At 37.0% G+C, this 10,476-nt stretch overlaps 1 protein-coding gene across 1 annotated transcript in view; it reads left to right on the top strand.

The window, feature by feature from the left end:
* LRRTM4 (leucine rich repeat transmembrane neuronal 4) overlaps window positions 1-10,476 on the top strand; it is a 685,676-nt gene that overhangs the window by 569,123 nt on the left and 106,077 nt on the right. The gene's annotated exons all lie outside the window — the stretch shown is intronic.

Below are 10,476 nucleotides of genomic sequence, written 5' to 3'. Positions count from 1 at the left end.
TGTGAGAAAACATAGACATGAACCATTTTAAACAAAAGGTAGAAATGACAAGCTCCTGTGACCACTTTGGCCTCTGAAGCATCCTATCTAATAAAGAAGATGGAATATGCTAATTGACTGTCATACCCTCACAAGATGGTGGTGCCCACAGCCAATAAAGAGGAAATATGTTAATTGACTGCCACACCCTCAAAGATGATGTTGCCCACAGCCACAAGATGGTGGCACCCAGGCACACACCTCAGATGTCGACTGCCCAGCCAAGCCCGAGACACTAGCAAACCTTGGATGGCAACATCCCAGCCACTCAGGGCCAGCCCAAGGCACAGACAAGCCTCAGATGGCAGCTGCCAGCTGCCCAGGGCTGCCTGAGGCTCAAGTAACCAGGGCCAGCCGAGGCTTTCGCTGCCGGCAGTAGCAGCAGCAGAGGTGTGATGAGGGTGTCACCTTCCCCTGATCACCAGGTCACTTCCCGCCCCTGAGAGCTCCCAGACTGTGAGAGGGGGCAGGCCAGGCTGAGTGACCCCCCCGCCCCCAGTGCATGAATTGTCATGCACCGGGCCTCTAGTCTTTTGATATTAACATAAATCACGTTTACCCCATTTGTTAGAACTTGTAGAGTAGAATGTTAAGATGGTCAAGACATAAATGTTTTTGTTCTTGGTTCACTTGTGAGGCTTTGGCTCATCCCCATTTGAAATGTTAGTTTGTGGGAGTAATTACTGGAAACTAAGAACACTATTGAAGGTATTACGCTAAGTGAAATAAGTCAGTAAGAGGAAGACAAATACCATATGATTTCACTTATATGTGGAATCTAAAGAACAATGTAAGTGAACAGGTAAAACAGAAACAGACTCCTAGATACAGGGAATAGACTGACAGTACAGATTGGTAGTTATAAAACAGGAAGTATAGTTACAGCATAAGAAATATAGTCACTGATATTGTAATAACTTTATACAGTGCCAGGTGGGGGCTTGGAATATCAAGGGGAACACTTTCAAAAGTATATGATTGTTTAACCACTATGCTATACACCAGAAACTAATACAAAATAATATTTTAAAAAATAAAGAAAAAAAAACTACTATTGGATCTGGAAACTTGAGACCTAGATTCTAATAACCATTCAAGGCTAGACAGCTAGCTGATAGGTCTTCACAATCATGAGTCTACCTTTCAGCATAAAATTATTAGATTGGTGTGACAGGATAATGAAATCTAACTCCAAGAGAAATCCAACTCTAAGATTCTACCTACAGTTATTTCTTTTCATTGATCCTGGATGGGACATTCACCGGAAAATGACCTCAGGTCTTTTTTCCCTTGACAAAATCAAAGTACTCCCTAAATATCCTTGCAGTCATCCATCTAAGAGTAGGTCACAAAACAAAATGCCCTGAGGTGAATGGTGGTTCAATACCTGTGGCCATGGCTGCATGTTCTTGATTGCTTCTCTTTGCAATCATTCTATCTCAATCTCATTCTCTGCCCTCCTTCCCTCCTCTCTCTTCTTTGTCTCCCTTCCTCTCCTACATAAAAGAAATGTAAAGAAAGACAGACTCGACAATATTTTTTCTGCTGTATTATTTATTCCCCTGGGGATGTAGGAGGAGCCCCTGCTCAGACTGAAGTACAATCTTTTTGCCTACCTGCTGCCTTCCTAATTGGATCATCGCTTAACTTAATCTTCCATTTGCTTCAACCAGTGTTCTTGGATTTTTTTATTTTTATGTATCCATGGCCAGGTGTTCAGCCTATCTTTATCACCCTCGGTTCTTAAATACACATAAATCAAACATGAATCCTTAATGATTTTTAAGTTTCATGAAAATATTGAAGGATATGGTACTTGATTTTTCACTTTGATCCCATTGAAAATTAAATGCATTTCAAGCAAATACTCTTATTTCTTTTCTATAAGATTATCCGTACTAAAGCAACATTTTAAAAGTCTATATGAAGTATTTATTTCTTACAATCAACACCTTGTCAGTCTAAGCTGCTTCTAAAGACATTTGTGGTGAGGCATTTTCAAAACTAAAATCAAACCCTTAGTTTATAAACAGATGAGTAAAGAGGTGATTAAATTAAGATATTATTAATTCTATGGTACTTATTTGTATTTATTTTTCCTCCTATCAATTTTAAAAAAATTATTATTCTATTTTAGTATTGCTTTAAATATTCTAACCAGATCTTAGTCATATAAAAAGATTATTGACTTTTGCCTGTTTATTTCATATTCTGCCACATGGTGGTTTTTGTGTTAATCTTATCACAGATTCTCTAGGTTAGGGTCAAAACACTTTTTCTTAAACAGTCATAAATATTGTAGGCTTTGTTGGCAATAAAGTTTCTGTGACAACTACTCAACGTTATTGTTGTAGTGCAAAACAGCTGCAGACAATACATAAATGAGTGAACATAGCTTGCTGCAATAAACCTTTATTTACAAAATCATAAAGTATAGCCCATCAGCTATAATTTAGTGATCCCTGCATATAATAATATTATGTGATCTGGAATAAGGTATTTTTATTTTGTGTCCAATTATTATAGATTAATAGTTTTTGTTTTGTTTGTCTGAATGGGTTAATTAACTCCACCCATACCATGTTAAATATTAATGGAGATACTGGGCATCCTGGCTTTTGTATATCTTTAGTATATCTTACAATGTTTCCAGAATAAGTAAAATGATGGCTTTTCTTAGGTATAAATTTTTTAATATTAAAGCAAGTACCCATCACCTCCTATTTTATTATGTTTATACCAGACAGTATTGAATTTTATAAAAGACGTTTTTGGTATCTACACAGATAATCATGATTTTTTTTCTATTTAGAACTATTAATGTAGTAAATGATAGCAAAAGATTTCTGAATATTACACTATTCTGACATTCTTAGGATCCTAATCATGAAGCATTATTTTTAATGTGTTCAAAAATTTTTTGCAAATATTTTATTTGGGAAGTTTATATCAATATGCATAAATGAGACAGATTATTAATTTGGGGTACATGAATACGGACATGTTTCAGAATTAATGATAACTTTGCTTCATATAGAGTGTTATTCTACTTTTTATGCTCTGGAAAAATGTAAATAACATTCTATATGTGGTTTTGGAAAGTACCAAATTAAATTAAAGATTACAAATTTTTAATATTTTATACATTTACTTTCCCTTTACACTTTACCCTCTTCAATTTTTTTTGGCATAGAGTAGACAAAATTTGCTTTCTGTTTAATGAGTTAAAGAGTTCATTCAAAAGCATTTTCAATAATTTAGACTTTCCTTTTGGGAAGACTTTTGCTTATCTGTATATCTTTCTTTGATTCATATTTTATTTAATAGACCTCTCAGGGCACTCTGGTATTAGCATCACATTTTAAAACAAATAACAGTAATGCAAAAATTATAAATGCAAGTCTGCTCTTACTATAATTCATCAAAATATTCTGAAATTCACATTTGGACTTAGAGACAAATGGGAGAATCAGTGGACTAACTTCAAAAAGTTTCCTTAAAACTATAGATTGGTTTTGATAGAATTGATGTTTTTCTTGTGTTGAATCTTTCATTTATAGGTAGTGTCTTATAGTATAATAGATTTTGACTTATTTTATTCTTTTAAGTCTATCAAAAATAACATTGTAGCGATCCTGTATGTATGTGTTAAAAGTTTTACAAAGTAATGTTTTTTCTTTGTCAATCTTTTTCTTTGAAACACTTCTTTTTCTAAATGGTTATTTTTAGTATCTAGGGAAGTTGTTTGGGTTTTATTTTTGTAACCAGCATTTTTACAATCATTTTTATTGTCTATTGGCTTTTCATTTTTTTCCTTTGGTTTTTCTAGGTAGTAAATATAGTATCTTGAAGTAAAGATGTTTCTTTTTTCCCCTCCATATTTATTCATTCATAGTGTCTTTATTTTTTTTTTCATGAGATAAGGCATTGTTTCAAACAGGCCATGATAAATCCTTACTTAGTCTTGACTTTAAACGGAATGCTTCTAAAGCAGACATGTCTACCTGGAGTTCAAAGGGCATTTAAACTAATCCATGTAACCCCAGATATTACATAAAAATGTATGTGTATGTACAAATTTAAGGGTGTCTAATTATAATCAATGATGGTCTCAAAAATGTTTGTGAATCAAATGTTGAGACTATTGTTCATTAAGAAGTGAAATATTGCTGTTTATTTGAGATAAGTATCCTTTAACACAGTAAGGGGACAGTATTATAACTTTATTTCCTAATACTTTTTTCCTCATCATTTTTTTTTAGTTTTCCTTTGCTTTGACTATCTATTCAAGATATAGACTTTTCTCCAATGCCTTTAAGTTTATCCTTTGGCTTGATAAATTATGTTGAACATTTTAAAATTTAGAAATGGGTTATATTTGTTATAGTGTACTCTATTTTTAGTTGTTTGGAGGATGCTATTTTTGTCAGGTTTATTTATCTGAGTTGTTGCTAGCTTCTCCAAATAAATTGAAAAGTTTTCTGTCTTATGATCTTGAAGAGTTTATATGCAAAATTATTCCTTATTAGTTGAAAGTTCATATGTAATCTCTAAAATAATTTGTGATATTTTCTAGCCTGTTTTTTGTTTGTTTGTTTGTTTGTTTGTATTTGTTTGTTTTCATTCTCCCATCCAAGTACTAACCAGGCCCGACCCTGCTTAGCTTCCGAGATCAGACGAGATCGGGCGCGTTCAGGGTGGTATGGCCGTAGACTGTTTTCTTTCTTAATTCGCAAAAGCTTCTTGGTATTTATGGGTCAGCTCCAACCCTCCATGTCTTTTGTTGTTGTGGGTTCTGTTAGCATTCATTGAACACACAGTGGTAGGCCAAGGAAATACAAGTATTATTAAGATGCTGTTGCTGCTTTTTACAGTTTAGTCTAATAAGGAAGAGTCTTATTTAACAAGTCACCATTCAATATCTCATTTAATGTGCTTCTTTTTACAAAAAAAAGTCATGCTTATTAAATTTAGAGTGTAGAGTCACTTTATATTTTGAATAAAATAATATACTATATGATTGTTGTAGAAAAAATTGTAGAATACAGAAAGTTATAAAGATAAAAATCAATCACTCTTATTCTCCAGAGTATTACCAGTAACATTTGACATATTTCTTTCCTTCTTTCCAATCCTTTATCTGTGCTTATATTTTTTACCATACACATACAATTTTGAATACTGTAATTCTGCTTGCCATTATATTGAAAGCAGTTTTCTTTGACACTAAAAAGGTGTTGAAGGCATAAACATTACATAAAATTACATCTTATATGTGCAGAATGCTTTTCTTGAAAGTACTCTCTTGGACATTTAAGTTGTTTATATTTTTTCACTTTGATGAGCATCTTTGTTCACAAGTATTTATCTACTTTTTGGAATATTTCTTCAAAAAAGGATTATAAAAAAATAGAATTATTAGCTGAAAAGTCTCAGCATTATGAATTTTTTTTTGTACATATCCAGAAAAAATAATATTGGTTGTTACTCCTTTTACTGCCCCATGCCCAAGTTCACTGTCTTTATTTTATTTCAGAGAGGCCAGTTATTTTTTTAATTTTAATCAATTTTAATTTTTCAATTACATTGATGTTCAACATTATATTATTTAAGATGTTCAGCATCATGGATAAATGTTTTTAAAAAAGGATTATAAAAAAATAGAATTATTAGCTGAAAAGTCTCAGCATTATGAATTTTTTTTTGTACATATCCAGAAAAAATAATATTGGTTGTTACTCCTTTTACTGCCCCATGCCCAAGTTCACTGTCTTTATTTTATTTCAGAGAGGCCAGTTATTTTTTAATTTTAATCAATTTTAATTTTTCAATTACATTGATGTTCAACATTATATTATTTAAGATGTTCAGCATCATGGGTAAATGTTTTTATAATTTATGAAGTGATTCCCCCTGATAAGTCTAGTACCCACCTGGCACCATACATAGTTAGTACAACATTAATGACTATATTCCATATGCTGTACTATAGATCCCTGTGACTATTTTGTAACAACCAATTTATATTTCTTAATCCCTTAAACTTTTAAACCCAGACCATCAAACACTCTCCCCTCTGGGACCATCAGTCTGTTCTCAGTATCAAGGAGTTTGCTTTTATTATGTTTACTTGTTTACTTTGCTTTTTAGATTTCACACATAAGTGAAATCATATAGTATTTGTCTTTTTCCGTCTAACTTTTTGTCACTTAACATAATACCCTCTAGGTCTATCCATGTTGCAAATGGTTAAATTTCATTTTTTTTTATGGCCAGGTAATATTTCATTACATATGTAACATATCTTCTTTATCCAATTGTGTATCAATAGACACAAGTTTTGTTTTGTTATTGATTTTTTAAAGTTTCACATATACATATGTATATTTGTAATCATACTTTATGTATGATTTTATATTTTATTTCTTTGGCCTAACAAGAACATGTTTTCCATATGATCAGACATTACGTATAAATATTTTAATAGCACATAATAATCTTTGTATGTAATTTTTGTTTATTTAAAATTTGTCTGTTGTTGGAATTTAGTGTTTTCCCATAGTTATGTGAATAATGTAATTTTGTGTATTAAATTAAACCTATGATTTGATTAGTAATACTATTTACACTCTGATTTTTGAAAACTGGCTTTGAATTCCTTATTAACTTTTAATTAGTTCTATGAGGTGGGCAAATTAGTTCACTTCTTTGAGCTTCTTATTCTTCCTTATAAAAAAATTATAGTTTTGGAAATATCTACTTCATAAGATTGTTGTGATAATTTAATGAATAATATAACAATGAGTTTAGCAGAGTTCTTGTTACAAAATCAAGTGCTCAACAAAATAAGATTCAAAGGTATTTTAAATCTCATTTCCCTCGCTTAATTTAAATTAGCTACTAATAATTCATCCAAATCTTGATCGGGTTAAGATCAGTATAAAATATCCTTCTTTCCTCCAACTCATATTCATTTGGAGCCTGTTTGCTGTGCTTAACTTTAGTTCTCCTGGGTTCCTGAAGCTGAGATGCTGACACAATTTTCAGGGGGAAATGTAGGAACTTACTGCTTCAAGGTCCTCAATTCCTGAGGTAACCATGTGTGTTTAAAAAATGGAATTGAGGTGAAGAGTGGGGTATACTGAGAAAGCGTTGGCTTCTTTGTTTTCAAGTACGGATCTTCTCTGGTCCCAATCCTCCTGCCCCCAACATGCACACCCTGTTGAGGTTCTTTTATTTTCTTTTTGGTTTGAGCTCATGTGAATATGACTCTCAAATTGTAGCTTGGTCTGCCTACAAACATCCTCTTGCAAATTTAGCACTACATACCTTCCTTTAAAATTAATGTGTAATATTGCAATTATTTGTGGCACCGTGCCTTGCAGGGCTGGGTCTCCTTGGTATCTTGGTATGTGGCAACATGGTAGAAAGTACTGGGAGAAAATTCTCTGAGGTCTGAATAAGAGCTGAGGAGCTGGGACTGAGCTGAAGATAAAGGGTAGCACCCTGATACCCAACTAATGCATCCTTTTATAATCCACTTATATCTAAGTGACTCTGATAATGTTTTTATCATGAAGAAAAAATAATTCTGAAAGAAATAGAAGAATAGTGAAATGTTGGTGTTACATTCCTGAAATGAATATAAAAATAACTAAACACAAATTTAATATTAGAATGTAAAACACAGAAGTAACTCATTTTTAATTTGTCCTTTTTACTTTGATTCAAAGTTACAATAATTATAGGAATTATTTTACACATCACTCCAACTAACAATAGCTGATTCTTTAGTTTATAAACCATTGTTCATAAGGTAAACTAGTCATTAGTGCTGATTTTTTTTTTATTTAAGCAGAAAAATAATTTAAAAGTGGACTGTTTTTAAAGTATATAAACTCTTCCTTTTAGAAGGTTGGACAAATATCATTGATATGTTAATTAATAATAATCATTTCAACCAACTTTTCTTCTGACTATTCATTTAAAACTGAAGGAAATAAATGAAATTATCAAAACACCTTACTAAAGAAGCAGAGCAGATAGAAACTGCTCAAACTAAAATGAAATTTACTTGTAGCTCTTTAAAAATGTTGTAAAAAATGGACAAGACCTCTAATTTACCAAAACTCTCAAAAATTCACTTATCCCAATCACCACCTCCGTCAACCAACAATCTGTTGCTGTTTACAAAGTTCCAGAGTGATTTTTCTATTTCTATGATATACTAGAGGCCCGATGCACAAAATTTGTGCAAGGAGCTTGGTGCTCACAGCCATGGCGGCTGCCTCAGCCCTTGCAGCTGCTGTGGCTTCCTTGGCCCTCCCAGCCTGGCGTCATCTGGAAGGTTGTCTGGAAGGTCATTCGGCTGTCTGGTCTAATTAGTGTATTATACTTTTATTATTATAGATGTATATTAGGGCCCAGTGCACAAATTCATGCACCTTGAAAGGAACAGTGGGCCGCAAGGCTGCTGTGGGCACAAGAGTGAGTCACAGCCCATCCTCTGTGCCCTCTGCTGGTAGCCCCACTCCTACCACCACCGACACGAAGCAATTGGGGCCGGCAGCGGGTGTGAGCAGCAGCTGCCAGCCCTGATAGCCCCTCAGGAGCAGGGGGAGGTGGAGAAACCCTCAGAATTGATCAGGGCCAGCAGCCTCCTCTTGCACCCACTGACGGTGCTGAGCAATTGGGGCTGGCGATGGGTGTGAGTGGCAGCTCCAGTGCCAGCAGCAGATGCAAGCAGGGCTGGCTCCAGCAGCAGGTGCAAGTGCCAGGCGGGACCACAGTGTGCAGGAGCAAAGAATTTTCAGTAACCAACAGAGGATCTCCCTGATGACAGCAACTGGACCCCGCCTAGGTCTGGTGCCCCTGCTCACCTGCTCACCTGCTCCACCATCCCACGGTGGCTGACGCCCACCATGTTCCGCACACGCCTCTCAGGAGCAGGGGGAGGTGGAGAAACCCTCAGAATTGATCAGGGCCAGCAGCCTCCTCTTGCACCCACTGACGGTGCTGAGCAATTGGGGCTGGCGATGGGTGTGAGTGGCAGCAGGTGCAAGTGCCAGGCGGGACCACAGTGTGCAGGAGCAAAGAATTTTCAGTAACCAACAGAGGATCTCCCTGATGACAGCAACTGGACCCCGCCTAGGTCTGGTGCCCCTGCTCACCTGCTGACCTGCTCCACCATCCCACGGTGGCTGACGCCCACCATGTTCCGCACACGCCTCCTTGTGGTCAGCGCACATCATAGTGACCAGTTGTTTTGTTGTTCGGTTGTTTCTGCTGTTCATTCTATTTGCATATTAGGGTTTTAAATATATAGACTAGAGGTGCAGTGCACAATTAAATCATGCATGTGTAGGGTACCCTAGGCCTAGCCTGCCATCAGGGCCAAGTCTGCCTCCCCATGATGCCTCGCATGTTCTATGGACGATGCCAGCGCCCTGTGACCCTCCCAGCTCACACCCTTCCACTGCATGTTGCCTCCCTCCCACCGCTGGCCACATGCACCCCCGCCTCTCCCCCTTGTGCAGGAGCACCTCCGCTTACCACCTGGGGACCTGCACCATGCTCCCTGCCCCCACCCACATGGCATCCATTTCCTGCACCATCTTCGCTGTACGGCACCCCAGCCAGCCCCATGTGAGCCCTGCCTCGCTGAGCGAGCCACAAGTCCTGGCCCACAATAACATGCACCTCCTGGTGACTGGTTGTTTGGTCGTGACGCCATAATGGCGTCATGACCACAGGCCTTTTATGATATAGACTAAAGGCCCAGTACACAAAAATCTGTAGACTCGGGCAGGTCCCTCAGCCTGGCCTGTGCCCTCTCGCAGTCTGGGACCCCTTGGGGAATGACCACCTGCTGGCTTAGGCCTGCTCCCTGGGGGGATGGGTCTAAACTGGCAGTCAGACATCCCTCTGGAAGCCCAGGAGCCCTCAGAGGATGTCCACTTGCCAGCGGGGACCAGGCCTAGCTGCAGTTGGACATCCTTAGCACTGCTGCGGAGGAAGGAGAGGCTCTCACCATTACCGCTGTACTGGCAGCTGTGAGCTCGGCTTATGGCTGAGCAGAGCTCCCCCTGTGGGAGTGCACTGACCACCAGGCGGCAGCTCCTGCATTAAGCGTCTGCCCCCTGGTCGTTAGTGCACATCATAGTGACCGGTTGTTCCACCGTTCGGACTATTTGCATATTAGCCTTTTATTATATAGGATAGGATAATTAGTAGATGTAGTGGAAAGGTACTAATGACAGCTGATATTGAGAACTTATTCTGGGCCAGTCATTGTGCTAAGCACTTTACATAATTTTATCTCAGTTAATTTTCACAAAGCATAAGTAGATGATTTATTATTTTGAAAGTGAGGAAAATTACTTTTTGAAGAAATTAAGCTGCTTGCTCAAAGTCAGGCTTCTAATGAGGGTCCAGGCC

The sequence above is a fragment of the Myotis davidii genome, unplaced genomic scaffold, assembly GCF_000327345.1.
Source record: "Myotis davidii unplaced genomic scaffold, ASM32734v1 scaffold210, whole genome shotgun sequence".
In the NCBI taxonomy this organism is placed as follows: Eukaryota; Metazoa; Chordata; class Mammalia; order Chiroptera; family Vespertilionidae; genus Myotis; species Myotis davidii.
Note: the sequence above shows the minus strand (reverse complement) of the source record. Positions and strands in the feature narration are given on the sequence as shown.